The sequence below is a fragment of the Tachypleus tridentatus genome, chromosome 1, assembly GCF_004210375.1.
Source record: "Tachypleus tridentatus isolate NWPU-2018 chromosome 1, ASM421037v1, whole genome shotgun sequence".
NCBI classification, from domain to species: Eukaryota; Metazoa; Arthropoda; class Merostomata; order Xiphosura; family Limulidae; genus Tachypleus; species Tachypleus tridentatus.
The window spans coordinates 85,965,700-85,983,967 of NC_134825.1; the positions used below are offsets into that span (position 1 = coordinate 85,965,700).

The window sequence follows — 18,268 nt, forward strand, 5'->3', positions numbered from 1 at the left end:
AACAGTACCACTTCATCTCACCAAAATCTATTTTGATTCTGGTTTACCCTCAGAGCATTGCCATGAAAATTTTTGCTATCAGTGCACCAGTTTTTCTACTACTTCATTTTCTCACAATTTCTGAGCACATGCTGATCATGTGACTACCCTCTATTGGTCATACTGTGTCATCTGTTACAAGTGTTGCTAGCTTCTCTTACTACTCTCGCACTATTTCACTTTCTCAGTTGGCATATTGTTGTATCTATAGCCATGTGTTTAAACCATTCTTCATGTCACAAAATTTATATCAGTTTTTACTTCTTGCATTTGATTTCTATTGTTTATACTTGTTTGTTTTAAATATATTTGTTTTTTTTATTTCTTCATGTGAATTTGAGATTTAACCCTCTTGCCCTTGGTATCCTTTACTGTGAATGACACAAAGTTTTAATATCTTATGTTTCAAATTTATTAAATTACTTTTTGGCTATATTAAACCAAACAGCATAGCATAAAGTTTCAACTAATAAGCTACATTTTGAAAGTTTGAGTCATAAGATGTTAAATGTACAATGCAATTTAAAAAAAAATTTGAAGTTCCCCAAGTGTGACACGTTTTCTAAGCATCTTCTCTGTTTTATTCATAACCTCTTCAAAAATTACGAAATTATATTTAAGTTACTCACAATAAAATTGTGATTGCTGAGACAAAACATAATTTTTATAGTGTTCAATTTTGTATGTTTACAGGGCTGTCAAATAGAAAATCAGATCCATCTTGCTATACCCACTTGTCACTTCCTTTTTTTTCAGGATTTGTTAATTAGTTAACATTATTTTCTCAAATAATTACAAGTTTTCTGGCTTTCTAACAATGCAACAAGAGCTGTTACAAATTCACCCAAGCTAGCTGTCATGATTCCCATGGACACCAAAGTTGTATTTTAAGTGAAACTGACACTTGTCTATTCAGACATAACTTAATGCTAAATGTCATTGAATAGCTTATTATGTTATTCAAAATAACACATAACTCCTAAAGGTGTTTCAGTTAAAATAATTCAGAATAATAATAAATGGCAATCTGCTGCTAAAACTTACTGTGAGCACACAAGATAATTTTTTCAGAATATTGTCTCCAATTTGGGCACACATTCTCAAAAAGGTTCGTCATCTCTGATGTAGGTAATTGTTACCATTGGCTAATTTTGTGGGTTTGTTGATTCGTTATTTTTGTTTTTTTTCTCATTATCAGTCTCATATATTCAGATGCTTCCTTGGTTGATTGGGAGGCTCTTCAATTTACAAGAAATTTTGGATTCTGTGATAAGTTGAGGAGGCTACTCTTGATATCAACATCCTGGAATTTTAGGCTGTTCATCGGGCTGTGTGTCATATTCTTGCTCCTCAGCTTTGGGGATGAATGCCCTCAGCTGAGATTGGTGGGGTCTTTACTTATATGCCTACCCTCCAGTCAAACTCTCCAACAGAGTCGTTTTCTTTATCCTGATAAATCCTTTTCATAATCTGTTGGTTGCTCCATATTAGCAGGCTCAGATATGATTCCATCTGCTCTGGCCTTTACTGGAACAACAATCTCTGCTATTACCTCTTCCTGATTCTTCCAACAACCTTGAAAGAATGTATTTCATCCAGTCTCTTACCTTTAGCTTAGGGACTCATCCATCATATGGCACATTTCCTTGCCCATACCACTTGTCGTTCCTCTTGTCTATGTACCAAAGACATTGGTTTTACTTCAAACTTTCCTGGTGTGTTATATGGCTTGTGCTGCCTCTTTTCATGGTTATCATTCCTGTCTATTTATCCCATGGTATCTCCCTGATTCCTGTGATCTTTCACCTGTTATACTAACTACCTGAGCTTGTAAACTCATACAACTGGCATAATCTTATGTGACTGAGGACAGTTACTCTCTACATTATGTTTCTTTGTACCAGCTTTGTCATCTTATTATATTTTTAGCCAGTCAAACTGCTGTCCTTTGGAAGAGATCATTCAGGGTGGTTTGTGGACAAATCGCAGTAAATTTGTTGCATATTATCTGCACAATGTAGCTGTGTTTTTCTTTAGTGGTCTTCATCTTCCTCCTGTTATGTTTCAGCATGCACTTGTTCACTACTGTGCTCTTTAAAATTAGGAATTGCAGACACCCATTGCTCTGTTTCCAGTGTTTCATTTGACCAAACTCCCCTACGTATCCCCCCTCCATGTTCTCATGGAAGAGAAGAATCTTTACCACTTCTAGTTTTGAGCTTTAATTACTTTTAGTTTGCCATTATTTGGATTTAAGAGAAAGAGTACATATGTAAAAACTGCAAAAAGATATGACCACTAGTGGGCAATATGCAATAATGCTCTAAGTTGGCAAATAATATTTTAAACAAATATTTTAGTAAGGAAGCATATATGTTATATAACAACTGGTAGGCATACAGTGATTTATATGCTTACATAAGTTTTATTGATGGTGGAAGATACTAAATATTTCTGCAAAACATTGGTCTTTTACTTGTGAACAGGGAAGATCAGTGTTTTGTCAAAACATGTAATATGTTCCATTATCAATAAAACTTCCTTGTACTTGAAAATTATTGTTTGCCTACCAATTGTTAAACAGATGTTACAGAAGTAGGGACTTTTGTTTTGAAGTACGTGAATATTGGAAATGCATATTTTAAACATTGGAAAAATGCTATCTAAAGAGTTGTGAATGTATCATAGCTGTATATGTTTTACTTTTTTGTGTATATTATAAATGAAACTACTAATAAACTGTCAGTGGAATATATAACACTTTTTATTTTTCTTATACAAACTGTTGAGGAATCTTTTAGTGGTACAAGTGAACAGTAGCCAATTTACTCATCAAGATACAAACCAATCAACAAGGTATGTTTTTTTGGTTCTTGAAAAGTTTGAGTTGCAGAATTAAAACAATTTAGTATCAGAACTACTTGTGAGTTGTTATGCATAGTACTTGGAAATTCATAAGAATACTGAGGAAATATCACTTAGAAACTCATATTTGGAGCTAAACATGAGTTCTTTCTGGGCTGAAAGTAGAGACTGTCTCAGTGCTCAAAATTCTCTCAGCAGAGTTTCTCCAAGTTCAAGACATTGAAGTTGTTTGATGCAAGTTAATTTGCAACATCTCTCAATCAACTAATGGAGTTAAAGAATTAAAGTTAATTGCATAAAAGAAAGTATTAACTGTAATATGTCATAATATTATTCATGTGGTTGTCACATGGCCTGAAATGTCATATTTATCAACTTTAATGACATAATTGTACATGGTAAAATATCTGATCAATTTTATGAAGGGTTAAGGAAATTTCTCATTCATTTGAGGAAAGAGATATTTAAACTGGATCCTAAGAGGCAAAAATTGTAAATAGTGTAAAGGTGGATTTCCTTGGATTCCCATTACCAACAGTTAGAATTCACTGACCCACCTAAGATTGACTCTGTTCAGTATTGGCCAACCAAACAAAGAATAACAACAACCACATAGTTGTCTTTACATATGAAGTTTACTAATAAAGATGACCTCTCCAATAAATGTAAAACTGTAAAAGAATATGTAAATATGACATGGGCAGTCAAATGTATATTATCATGATTAGATTAAAATTAATGTTGAAATATCTTTTACTCATTGATTTCCAAACCAAGTTTTCCTGCAATTGTGAAAATACAGTTACTGGAACATTTTTTTTGAAGAAAATGTAAATTAATAAACTAAAAAATTCTGTTAAAACTAAGAATCAAATATTTTATTTATCATTACTATAAAAACTTTTATTCATGATTAATCAATCCCTTTTTTCTCTATTGGTCAAAAATGAATTTTTATTGATGGCTACATCATACAAAACTACAATTACAAGGAACTTATTAAAATATTTAAAATACTCAAACAATAAATGTTTTCTTTTGTTTGTAATTAAACACAAAGTTAAACATGGGGTTACATGTGCTCTGCCTATCATGGGTATTGAAACCAAGTTTACAATATTATAAGTGTACGGACATACCACTGTGCCAATGGGGGGGCTGATAAATTTAATACAAAATTAAAATCTTTAATGAAACACTGGTAGAATATTTTATAATGTGCAACCATATACATATAAAAAGCTATTGGTCATGTAACTGTTTAGTTTACATAATTAAAAACAACAATGTCAAGTACGTACCATATTATATTCCAACCCTTCATCTTTACTTAAGATACAATTATTTTTACTGTGTTTCATAAAATGCACATTTTATGGTACATGTTGAGGCTAATTATGTAGGGAAAGATGGATATGGAGACCTCACTGATAAGTATAGAATCCTTGATGGGCTAAGAAGCTCCTCTCTGCCCTTTTAAAATTTCATAAATTTATAGTTGCTCTTATATTTCTAGCCTTTGTGTTATTTGATTGAGCCAAATTAAAATATTTTTCCCACTGTATTACAAGACCAGTGTTATTTGTTAGTTTGGCCAATGTATATACAATTGCATTCAATTATTTATGTTATAAACCACCCATTAGAGCATACAGATGGTTGGGTGCATTATACTCAGTGTGTACAGAAGGTACAAATCATATTCAATTTTATCAGTACCCATTCTTTCCATTAGATTAATTTTACCATTAGTTTTATTCAATATTTGACTAATTTGATTCAATCAGAAAAGTGTTTTTTTTTGTTTTTTTTACAAAACATTTTACACTGTAAAACTGAGGATTATGTAGAAACAATATTTCTTAATTATTGATTTCAGTTTACTTTTTTTACCATTATTTGTGATTTTGTTAAATTTTTCTCATGGCTATTTCAACAACTATTTAATGTTACGTACTGTGACAAAACAATATCACAAATGATGACTAGAAAAGTAAACCTAAATCAGTATATATAAAAAAAAAAGAATGTAATTTTCAGTATACATCCACGTTTTGTCATGTCAAATAGTTTTTAAATAAAATAACAATCTTAGGGTTTATAGACCATAAGAATAATGAAACACAGTCCTAATAATTTCATCTCAAATAAGTTTGAAAGATTAGAAAGTCAAAAGGCACATAGATGAATGATTTTTAAGTATGTAAACCCAGTATTTACATAATCAATGGACACTGTATTCTTTGAGTATTTTAAATATTTTAGCAGAAAAATTTTTTCACATCGTCTGTAGAATCCAGATTAACATTTGTACTTATTATTACTGTATGATTACTGAATTTTGTTACTCTATTGTTTAAATTTTGTTTCAATTTTTATTTTCTCATATTGTTGCAACAGAAGTTCTTGATTGTGTATATATACACAATGCTTCCTTCTGTTCAGTTTCTGAAAATTTTGGTGATGTCAAAAATAAGCCTGTTTGAGAAATCAGTTATGAATAAATATGTTTTCTCTTCATCAAAACAAAACATAAAAATATTAAATCAAAATGTACATATTCTCTCTCCATTTTAGTGAGAAAGAAATGACTTCATAATATAAGACAGGTAGCTTCTTCCCCCTTTTAGTAATTGAAGAATGACATTAAACTTAAGATGAACAGGCCCTCCCAGTTACAGTTATTTAAAAATGACATCAAAATTGAAGATGGTAAGCTCCTCTCCATGTTTCAGTGATTAACTACACATTTATAGCTGTCACCTGACCACCCATTACTGACATCAAATTTCTTGACAATCATAACTGTAGCTTGAGGCATAACATGCCAAAATAAGAGAAAAAACAGATCATGTGAACTGCAAAGTGAATATTTTATATGCTTTTTTGTTTTTGTATTGGAACAAAGCTACAAATTAAATAACCATGTTATGTCTATCATAGGGATCAAACCCAAATTTCTAATAATTCAGATCTGAAACAGCTAATAACTATCACTAAAAAAAGTGTGGAAAAGTGTAGTTTCCATTGTAAGAAAGTACCAATGTTTGAAACTAATAACACACAGAAGGATGCTTAATTCAATATTTTCTATCAAATTTAGTTAATTAATGTAAAAACAGGTGAACATTAACATGCAAAAAAGATAAATAATTGTAAAACAGGTGAAGAACAAGAAATTATTACTATCATTATTACAGATATAGAAGAGGTTGAGGACTTGAAAGCATTGTAAAAATAATTACAGAACCAAAAAATATAAGAATTATTAACACAATTACAGAACAGGTAAAGTAAATTTAGCATATACATAGTACATGAATACAGCACTGCTTAATAAAGTAACTAAATGTAAGAACTAGGATCCAGCAGTATACAAGTAACATTATTATATAACTTGAATCCAGCAGTTTATAAGTAATATTGTTAGATAACTTGGATCTGGTAGTTTATAAATAACACTGATAGAGAGCTTGAATCCAACATTATACAAGTTGTGTTATTATATAACTAGATCAAGGGGTATACCAATGACATTGTTAGATGACTCTGATCCGGCAATATACAAGTAACATTGTTAGATAACACAGATCCACAAGTGTACAAATAACGTTATTTTATAATATGGTGTGAGCAGTATAGAAGTAACATTATTAGAAAATATGTATCCAGGAGAATACAAGTAGCACAGTTTGAATATTTACATCCAACTATATAAGAGTAATATTTTTAGATATTTAAACCTAGCTGTATACAAGTAACATTGTCAGATATCTTTGATCCAACAGAATACAAGTAATATGTTAGATAACGTGGATTTGGTTGTGTAGAATCAAAATTATTAGATATCTTTAATTAAGAAGCATAGAGATAATATTTTTGTATAACTTGAATCCATAAACATAATAAAAGTACTTACTTATGAATTTTAGATTCGGTAAGGAAGTGACCAGTAATGGTTCTCTTTTTATATGATAATTTAAAGGGAATGTGTTATCTGAAGTAAAATCCATGTAAGATGTTTTCTACAAAGACAACAGGTGTATTAAATGCATAATAATATAAATATTTTGAAACAAAGGAATTTTTTAAATAATTCATACATGTTATTTTTTATATATCTGCAACAACACTGCTTGTTCTATTATAATGTACTGATTTTGGATAGGTACATTATATCGGTGTTAAATGGAATATTTAACATACAGGTAGAAAATGCGACAAAACAGAAAATAAACTATGAGTACATTGTAATCCAAACGTTAATGAATACAGAGGATAGGGTATATTATAAACCATACAGTATACAGAACATTGGGTAAGTTATAAACTAGACACTTGTGTTGTATATCGAGGGTTGGGTACGTTATAAATCAAACATCAGAGTATACAGATGTTTAGCTGCGTTATAAATCAGAAACTACAATATACAGAGGATTAAGTATGTTATGAACCAAACATTATTCTATCTGTATAAACGACTGAAGACACGTGCACAAATAATTCTTCCACTGTGTAAGTGTTCCATCACCATAAGTCTCAAGCATATGGAGAAAGAAATGAGTATTTCTGCTCTTTCGTACAAATACATTCCAATTAATTTATCCTTGGAATCAGACTTCCGAAATAGCGTTCGGGAATCATCGCTTTGTTCACTAGATTGCATAAGTAAAGCAAACAAGTACGAGTTTGCTCTTAACCAGTGGTTCTCAACCTTTTTTTTGTCAGCGGGCCACATGATGACACGATCTGGACTCGCAGGCCGCAAGTCACTAAATTATAGTAAATTCTCTGATAAATTGATGCCGTCCTTTTACATCTGATTGAATGGTTCGATTATTAGAGTGGTTACCTCCTATTACACTTTTAGTTGCATTGCAACGTATGTTATGAATTATTTCTTGTGCGGAGGAAGCCAAAGAAAAAACGCTGAATATCGTTTCACTTTGGTCCACGTTAGTATGTTATTAAGTTGTATACCGATACAAATTATAAGTAATAATTATTTTAAGAGGTGTAAATAAGTAAAATGTCAGTATGACCAGACAGACAATGGATTTATTGAAAATATATACAAAAATATTCCAAGTCATATCCAGCACACTCGAAGCTATTCAAACCAAAAATAAATTTTAACACCCAACCATGAACCTGCAAGTCTTTGTGAATTAGTCAATGTGACTGTTGGAATTGTTTCTGCGAGTCCACCAAGGAATCAAAACGAGGAGTCATTGTTGTTGAAGCGACTTGAAAAAGCTGGGTCATGTGACTGTCAGTAAGACGACTGCGGAATTTCGATTTTATGCGAATTAATTTCGAGAAAACCATCTCGCAAGTATATGTTGATCCGAATATGCACGCCTGACGGTAAGCATTTTCAAGGAGCTGAGGAAAAGTTTTTTGAGGCATGCGTCGCCAAAAATCGATGAGAGAATTTCCATGGAAGGCAGTCTTGAGCGAAATATCTGCCTGCAGGTCAATCAGCTCTAGCTGGTATTGTGCGGGTGCATCACTTGGGTTGCATTGAAAAGGTGCGAAGAAAAAATGCAGTTCCTCTATTGATGTCTTGAAATCCTTGAAGCGATGATCGAATTCAACCTTGAGATCCACAAGTACTTCTGTATATGAAAACGACGAAGCACTAAATTCAGCCAAAGTCGGAAAATGAAGAGTACTGCCGCGCTGAAGCTGAGATATCCACAGCTCTAACTTCGATGTAAATGCAGTAAAAGTGGCAAACAACTCGTGACACATTTTATCCTTTCCTTGAAGTTGCAGGTTAAGATGCGCCAAGTGACCTGTTATGTCAACAAAAAAAGCGAGATCTTGAAGCCACTGATTGTCGTTGAGCTGAGGAACATCCTCACCTTTTTCCTGGAGGAAAGTCCGTATTTCTGGGAGTAAAGCATGGAATCTTTTTATGACAGACGATCGGCTCAGCCAGCGCACTGCCGTGAAAATGATGACGTCGCCGTAGTCTGCGTTGATATCAACAAGAAACTGCTTAAACTGGCGATGATTAAGCGCATTCGCACGGATCCAGTTCACGGTCGAGAAAACTATGTCCGTAACATGCTTAAATTTCAGCGATTATGCAACTAAGTTGTCTTGGTGAACGATACAGTGGTGCCATACAACAGGTTTCAGTTCCTCGGCCTGACGCCATCTTGTAATGTGACCCTCTGCATCTCCTCACCGAGGCCAAGCATAGAAGGAGCACCATCGGTTGCTACGCCGACTAACTTCGCTGGATCAAGCTCCGCATCCTTGAGGACAGTCATCATCTGTTGGAAGATCTCAGCACCCTTAGTCGAACCATGAAGAGAGCGAATAGAAAGAAGTTCTTCGGTGATGGTAAAATCAGGCTTAACTCCGCGAATGAAAAACGCGAGCTGCTCGATGTCGGCAATGTCTTTCGTACCGTCAAGGGCAATCGAATAGCAAACGAAATTCTTCGATTCACTCATCAATTGTTCTCGTAGGTCGTTTGAAATGCACTCAACCCGTCTGGTCACTGTGTCGTTGCTCAGCTGCAGTTTCGTTGCCTTTTGAGTTGAAGTCGGGCAGCAGTTTTCAGTGAATAGAAGAATGCCTTGTTTCAGGATCTCACCATCGGTGTACGGTCTCATGCGACTTGCCAACAGATGACTAAGCTTGTAGGACGTCAGAGTTACATCCCGTGATTCGTTTACAATTCTTGTGAATATGTTTGTTTGAGTTCGATAGTTCTTTTCAGGGATTCGAGTTTGGCCTCACGTGCATGTTCCTTGTATTTATCCAGGCTTGAGGAGTGAAGCGAACGATAGTGGCGTTCTAAGTTAGATCGCTTCATCACAGTTATGATTTTATTGCACAGAAGACAACAACATCTTCCTTCTTTTCTATGAAGAAAAATCTAATTCCCACTCGGTGTTGAAACGGCGATTCTCGTCTGAAACAGTGCGGGCTTTCTTCGGCAGCGGCGTGTTCATCTTAATGGGGTCTTTACAAATAACAAATTTTCAAGCGACACGCCTTAGCGTTCACTGTATATTGTTCCTATGACTACCACCTCACCTAATTCAAGCCCTTCGGAACACGAGATTCGCGACAGCCGTTTCCGACAAACGGGGAGAAGTGAGAAGTAGGTCACAACAATAGTGCGTCACGAACTCGAACAGCTAATCAGCGTCTTAGAGGAAACAATGGAGAGAAGATGAGTCATGGCGAATACACGCAGGAGCGGGCGCAATGGGCGGTGAAACCAGAACGAACGTGATCGGAGGAAAGCTCGTTGCTGTTGGCGACGCGGTAGAAACGTTGGAGAGATATCGTCACTATTGTCGACGCGGTATCGAGTCAAAGTTAAGTTTCATTGCATTTGGGTCAAGGCAATGGCTAGGAAAGCGTAAACAAAGGCCGAGGCAAATCGCAAACGCGAAGCATCATAGAGATATTAAAAGTAATTGCTATTCATCTTACTTGAAGGTTTAGATTATTATCTGCACACACACACACACACACACATACCACAGTGAGTAGCCTACATGTACATGTTATATACAGTGCATATTTTTAATTTTTGATTATTTGAGTTATATTAGGATGTCATCATTGGAAAGTGATCTGCGGGCCGCAGGTTGAGAACCACTGCTCTTAACGGACTGCTGTATGATGGAACATTTGCAAAAGAAACTATGCTGTCAGTGTGCACGGCCATCAGATTGAACGTAATCGAACATAGTGGCATGAATTATAATGACGTCGTGAGGGTCCAAAATAGTTTTAATATAACGTGTACTATAGTGAGATAATTTTTTTATTCTAGCCATCATAGGTCACCTATCGTAGCTAGGGACCGAAATATATTTTAACAACTATTACTTACACTGTCTACTTGTTTTAGCAGGTGATAATTATAAAATCCTTGAGCTGGCCACTTCCGTTCCAGCTTCACTTCGGACACTGGTCGTGTTTTCCTAGATATACATCACATAGAACAAAAGTTTAGTTTATCTACTGTTTTCAGATTGTTTTGATACGTTTTTATTGAATAATTCTCATCATATTTTTAGTACCACATTGTTTGTGTGAGACAGGAGTTAAATTTACAACACAGTGACGTAGACTTTGAAAAATCACATTGTTTAGTAACAACTCACTCATATGCACTTTTATGTGTATTTGACGTTGTTAAAATATCCCTTACAATGCTTGTTTGTTTTTGAATTTGGCGCAAAGCTGCACGAGGGCTATCTTCGCTAACCAACAACAATTGTGCAGTGTAAGACCAGAGGGAAAGCAGCTTGTCATCACCACCTACTGCCATCTCTTGAGCTACTCTTTTTACCAACAAAAGTGGGATTGACCGAAGTTACAACGCTCCCATGGCTGAAAGGGTCAGCGTGTTTGTTGTGACGGTGATTCGAACCCGCAACCCTCGGATTACGAGTCGAGCGCCTTAACCACCTGGCCATGACAGGGACAATTACTGAATAGAATAGAGCAACGTTCTGTGTATTAAAAGTAGTCGTGGCATTAATTAAATCAATTCTTAATCTTTCTTTAAGTATTATCAATAAGTGATCAAGATATATTTCTCTTATATTGCTTACACATTATGAGATTATTATTGAGCTTGAATGCAAACTTTAGAAGATTTTTCGTCACCTGCTGTAGGTCTGTTGTACAAAATAATTTGCTTTCTTAGTTACTTTTAACCATTTTCGCCTTGCTACGTTATTAGGAATAAACATCTTCCACAAATGGAAGAAAACATGTTTCTGATGTGGGACTTTGTGGGCTTGAAAACCTATCAAGGTCAGGATTGGAGTATTTCATTGTGAAACTAAACGTAATTGATAAGAACGCAGAGAAAGCTGTAGCTGGAAGGATTATCCGTGAAACTAAACACCTACTGCCATCATCATTAGTAGATGATTAACAAGGTAGACAAGCAACCAGAATCAATGCTGCTGAATGTGCCGTTGTTTTATATATAGCAAGACTTTAAAGCGGGTCATAACACTTTGGAAGTAACTTTAAAGCTGTAAGATCCCTACAGTAGAGCTGAGCAGTCCATTTGTTTTGACAAAGAAATCAAAACAAGTGTTAGTATAACATGTGAAATATAGGTTTTAGCAGTACTACATATCAAAAGATGAATCATGAAGGACAGAAGCTGTAAGTCAGATTGGTTCATCATTATCACCAGTTTGTTTCAAGTATAACCACTCTTGCTAGTTCTATTTGACACATCGTCCCTAAATTTCCAGTCAGATGTTGTTTTTTAACCTTTACTGTAAGCATTCCAGTATAGCAGAGCAGCAATAAAAGCAAGATACAATTAGCTCTTAACATGGTGACTCAGTGGTGCAATAACACAAGAATGGTTATCAATTATTCCAAAATACCGCCTTGTTCTGCACATTCAACAAGAGATAAACTGGTGATGACAAGCCTTTAGTGTTATTTATAGACAATGCCTTCCCCCAGAAGAAACACTTGGGATGGCAGGAATTTTCAATAGACAATTAACCCAATGTTAACAAGAGCTACTAGCGAACTAAACGTTTTTTCAGGAAATACAGCTGAATAACTTCACCTGTTTATGCCGTATAAAAGCCTATGTTGATGCATTGCCGATAATAATTGTGAGCGGTGAAGAACTAGACATGATATAGAAAAATATAAAACCTTTGTTTAATAAAGGAGCATATAGGTAGTAGCCAACAAATTAAAAACCTCTAAGTAAAGTCACTTAATACGATGTTGGGCCATAATGTGTGTCCTGTATGCACCGTGACATAGAATCTACCAGTATCCGAAATTCTTCAGGGGAATGCAGCACCACTATTTCAGGATAAAGTCAGTCAACTCATGCCTAATTTATGAATGTGGAAAATACTGTTTGAAGCATTGTTTCAGAAGATCCTGTACATACGCTCGATTTGGTTCAGATCTGATGACATATGGATAATGCAAGGGTCACGCTCATCAAACTATTAGGTAACTATTGGTGCTCTGTGGATGGAGACATTGTCATCTTGAATGACATCCCTCTCTGGAAGACATAAATGCTATAATATTAGGTGAAAATGATAACTCAGTACAACTGACACTAACTTTGGTTTTGAGGGTATGAAGCACCAAAACCATGCTTGGAAAATGCATCCCACACCATTATGGAACCACCAAATTGTCACTGTTGGAATCAAACACTCAAGACTATCGAGTTCTTTAGGTTGGCGTCACGCTCCGTTCTCGGTAATCTACAGCCTGCTCTCTTTGCGTCACTGGATGCACAGCCGTGCATTCTGAGGTGTGATAAGTGGTTCGGGTGCTGCAACCTTCCTATGGTATCCCGTTATGTGGAGCTTTCAGCAAACCGTTTTTTAGAAAATAGCTGCTCTTGCCCCAGGTTGAAACTTGCCATCAACAGATCTGTGAACGATTGCCTGTTTTACCTTGCAGTTCGAATTAATGCATTCAAATTAATAACAGACTTCACGATCATGAAGTATGCACTTCCACCCACTTTTACTCCTTCCTGATGATGTCTTTCCTTTAAAGTTGTATGTTGATATCACCTCAGACACAGTTGTTCGTGAAACATCAGAAAGTTTATCTGTCTTGGTCAAAGAAGCTCCTACCAAACACGCTTCAACAATCACCCCTCTTTTAAAATCACTGAGGTCTCCTGTGCAGCCATGCTAGTCGTGATTATAGGCAACCAGGCTTGTGTAGCACTTTTATAAATAATCTTGTACGATGCTTTTTTGTTAATTAATGGATGAGCCACACTTGTGTGGTAGCCTCTGCATTCAATATACTTGTTGTCCATCATTTACGGTTCCTTTTTTTTTTCTTTTTTTTACAGTATCAGTACTTAAGCCAATTTAACCAGTTACAGTTCGCAGCAATACCGAACAACAATAATGCCTTCATAAATTTTTCTTAATTAGTGTAAAGGCTAAACATTTCATCATTTAACCACCGTCGTCTTCATTTGGGGTGTTTCAATAACAAAATCAACAGAACAAGGAGTTGCCTAAATATCGTCAGGAGACAGTCACTGTGAGACAAGTGCTGTAAAGCCTTTACTGAGATACTTCATTACCGTCAGATCTCGGATATCTTCATGATGAACAAACATCTAATACTACTTTTATCTATGAAAATCAGCATAGGAAAATGGGCAAAGATTAAAGCAGAAAAACATGTCTGCACCTCTTGAAATATCACAGTAGACAGACAGCTGTTGTTACAGCTACAGATGGTTCTTTCACCAAAGATAGCGAGAGAATTAGTTGAGCGTTTATCAATTTGTGGAACAAAAGATGAATCTGAAATCCAAAAAGCAAACTTTTCCCTGGATTGCTGGGGGCAATGAATCACATACACACACATATATATATACAGCGCTACCAACATAATATTGTAACTACCTCATTCAGGACAGTTATTTCTTCTTAATGAATAGCAGAAAGAAAAACAACTGAATGTCTGCGTGGGCTTAGTGAGATTTAAAAAAGAGAGAAAGAAACAGGTAAACGAGGAAGCTCTCCAAGAGAATCCCTCTAACAAATCCAACAGAATTTCGTATTGGAGAACTTCCTCGTTTACCTTTTTTTTTTTTTTTAAATCTCACATGACAAATATTGGTAACTATTTTGTATTCAAGGATAATGAATTTGTTGTAAGTCAAAGTACTATACAGTGTAGGTAAAAAATATAAGGAATAAATAAAATAGTATTCATTTACATGTGAGGATTGTGAACAGAAGTTATCAATCATCACTCATAATATTTACCACTTACTTGTGGGTCTTACTTCAGTAGGGTATATTATACTTTTCCTATGCAGTAATTCAATAAACGCTTTTGTTTCTCTATGTCAGTGGTTCCCAACCAGGGGTGCAAAATAACGTTCCAGGGGGTACGAGATTACATTTCAGTTTCTTTTTTTTGTTTATATTTGTAATATTTTTTCTTTTCCAAATGTTTCGTTTTTGTTTATATATCATTAAAAACTAATTATAAAAATTTGTTTTGGCCACCTTCACCTTTATTCTTAAATAATTACTGTGAGGGGTGCGAGAACATATTAAAAATTTTTAGGGGTGCGGGGTATAAAAAAGGTTGGGAACCACTGCTCTGTGTTTCATCTGCAGGGCCTGGCATGGCCTAGCGCGTTAAGGCGTGCGCTTCGTAATCTGAGGGTTGCGGGTTCGCGCTCAAGTCGCGCCAAACATGCTCGCCCTCCCAGCCGTGGGGGCGTTATAATGGCACGGTCAATCCCACTATTCGTTGGTAAAAGAGTAGCCCAAGAGTTGGCTGTGGGTGGTGATGACTAGCTGCCTTCCCTCTAGTCTTACACTGCTAAATTAGGGACGGCTAGCACAGATAGCCCTCGAGTAGCTTTGTGCGAATTTCCAAAAAACAAACTTCATCTGCAATCTGTTCGACTTTGAAACGATTTGAAAATGTTAACCAGGATATGGAAATAAAGAAAGTATTGTATTACATCATTTTTTGTATTACATGATATATATATATATACTTTCAAGATAGACCCTTATATTAACTGAGATGCTTTGAAATTATGTTATATATATTGTTCTTAAATAAAAAGGAAGAATTAAAGTTAAAAAAAAAATTATTTAAATAATCAAGCTTAGTATTATTACGTACTTTGCCCGGCATGGCCAAGCGTGTTAAGGCGTGCGACTTCTAAACTGAGGCTCGCGGGTTCGTATCCCCGTCGCGCCAAACACACTTGCCCTTTCAACCGTGGGGGTGTTATAATATTACGGTCAATCCCACTATTCGTTGGTAAAAGAGTAGCCCAAGAGTTGGCAATGGGTGTTGATGACTAGCTGTCTTCCCTCTAGTCTTACACTGCTAAATTAGGGACAGCTAGCACAGATAGCCCTCGAGTAGCTTTGTGCGAAATTCAAAACAAACAATTACGTACTTTTAATCTTTATTTTGGAACTGCGATATTTCGGAAAATAAAACAAACCTATTTTTATATATTTATAACTGTTAATTTTAGACACGTTGTAACAATATGGAACGTTTTAGCGTTCGAATCAACACTCAAGCCTTTTCTAACAATATTAGGTTGTATCGATTTAAATACTAAAACGTTCTTTACCGTTAAAACTGGGCCTGGCATGGCCAAGGGCGTAAGGCGTGCGACTCGTAATCCGAGGGTCGCGGGTTCGTGCCCGCGTCGCGCTAAACATGCTCGCCCTCCCAGCCGTGGGGGCGTATAATGTGACGGTCAATCCCACTATTCGTTGGCAAAAGAGTAGCCCAAGAGTTGGCGGTGGGTGGTGATGACTTGCTGCATTCCCTCTAGTGTTACACTGCTTAATTAGGGACGGCTAGCACAGATAGCCCTCGAGTAGCTTTGTGCGAAATTCCACAAACAAACCGTTAAAACTTTTGAACTTGAGAATGATCGCACCAGTGACTGAAACGTAGTACCAGTACTAATAAGAATCTCACTTTAACATTGGAATTTGTATGTTTATGTAATTAATCAGTAGGCAAACTCAAAGGAAACTATTAATTTGCTATTTTGTTTAGACCCATTTCACAGTTAGTTCTTGATATAATCAGAATGTATGAACTCTTCCATACAAGTACATTAACTGCGAACTGGGAGAGCAAAATGGGGATTTCTATCTATTAAATGTATTTCACTCATATACATGACAAGTTGAATAGGGCTAACTACCCCTCCTTGCGAGACACTTGCCTCCGGAATAAAATGTACATAGTTGTTCGACACATTAGCCCTTACTTTTCTACTAACAAGAACGTTCGAAAGTTATCATTTAGATAAGACATTATTTTAAAGTAGAGCTTATTTTAAATAGAAGTTGACAAAATATTTAAAAACGATCAGAAACTACGCTTTGAACAACAAACTTTACTCTCTTGCCACAAACGAAGATACATCTTAATATTTCTAAAACTCGTTGTCTAAACTTCCCCATTCTTTCAAGCGTCTTTTCAATTCAAAGTGCAAAAAATTATTATTTTGGAACGAGAACGTTATTGGTTGTTTTGAATTTCGTACAAAGCTGCTCGAGGGCTATCTGCGCTCGAGAACGTTATACTTTTGATATTATTGCATTTCGATATTGTTTTTATTTCAATTATAGCAATTTCTGAGGCATATTATTACACATCACGTGTCTTTTTCACTGTTTCTGTTCTGTTGGAAATGAATTGTCAGTTCGTATACAACAGACAAAACGAGAGAATACAGGTGCTGAAATTGGGAGAAATAAAATATGAAAGGAAATAAAACTCCAAAAATATTTTGTTAATGGTGACTTACAAAAGACAAGTGGTAAAACTCTCTGGTAGAACAACGGTATACTTTGGATGTGCAATGCTCTAGTCAGGGTTCGTTTCCCGTCGGTAAAAAGAGTATATCCCCTGATGTGACTTTGCTATTATAAAATATATAAAAGTGGTAAAGTCGCTGATAATGTGTGTTTATTTGTGAAGTTATTTTCCTGACGAAAACATGTATTTCTTTTCAGTAAAGAAAATATATAATCAAGCAGTATGTGTTCTTACTAAAAGAAATATTTGGTTATGTTTTGTTATATCGAAGACACATCGGACTATCGACTTGTGTCCACCAAGGTGAACAGAATGCCCCGATACTAACGTTGTTAATCAGAAGACTTACTGATGACCCACCATGGCACAATTAAATACGTTTTTGGCAAGTGAAAAGTGATGCGTCTATAACATTTTAAATACGAATTTGTTATTAATTGATTATAGTACAATGAAATTATTTAATAACAACGTTCCTAAGTAAATTAATAAAGTGAGCATTTCTGAATTAGCTTAAAAAATTTCGATTTTGAAGCAACATGAAAAAGCTTCTATTATTCTGTAAACTGTCGGTATTATTGTGTTTTGCGCTTGTCACGAACCATTAATCTTAGGCCTATTATACTTTGAACAATACATTTTCTATGAAGTTCTTTACGAATTTTTCAAGGCTCCCCAGTGGCTCAGCGGTATGCCTACGAACGTACAACGCTAAAAACCGGGTTTTGATACCCGTGGTGGGCAGAGCAAAGATAGCCCATTGAGTAGCTTTATGCTTAATTCGAAACAACAACGAATTTTCAAGTATTAGATGAGTCTATAATAATAGTATTTTGATTACACGATATTTGTCATATCAATTGCCGACGAATTGTTCAGGCAATAAAAACTGTTGTAAAAATAGCTTATATAAATACTTCACCAATCATCACTGTGTTTCTTGTTTTCTAGCTGGCTTCTAGAATGAATGAAACTCGTTATCGGAAATGGACAGTAACGACATAGTGTGGTTGTCGCA

The 18,268-nt window shown here is 35.3% G+C and overlaps 1 long non-coding RNA gene across 3 annotated transcripts in view; it reads right to left on the reverse strand.

Moving 5' to 3' along the window:
* Positions 1-3,833: 3,833 nt before the first annotated feature.
* The window catches only part of LOC143254421 (uncharacterized), a 48,428-nt gene continuing 33,993 nt past the window's right edge, over positions 3,834-18,268 (reverse strand). For all 3 annotated transcript variants that reach the window (XR_013030188.1, XR_013030215.1, XR_013030195.1), the window contains 2 exons: positions 10,772-10,862; positions 3,834-5,382 (listed from right to left, as the gene is read on the reverse strand). This is a non-coding gene — a long non-coding RNA (uncharacterized LOC143254421). The remainder of the gene's footprint in view (positions 5,383-10,771; positions 10,863-18,268) is intronic.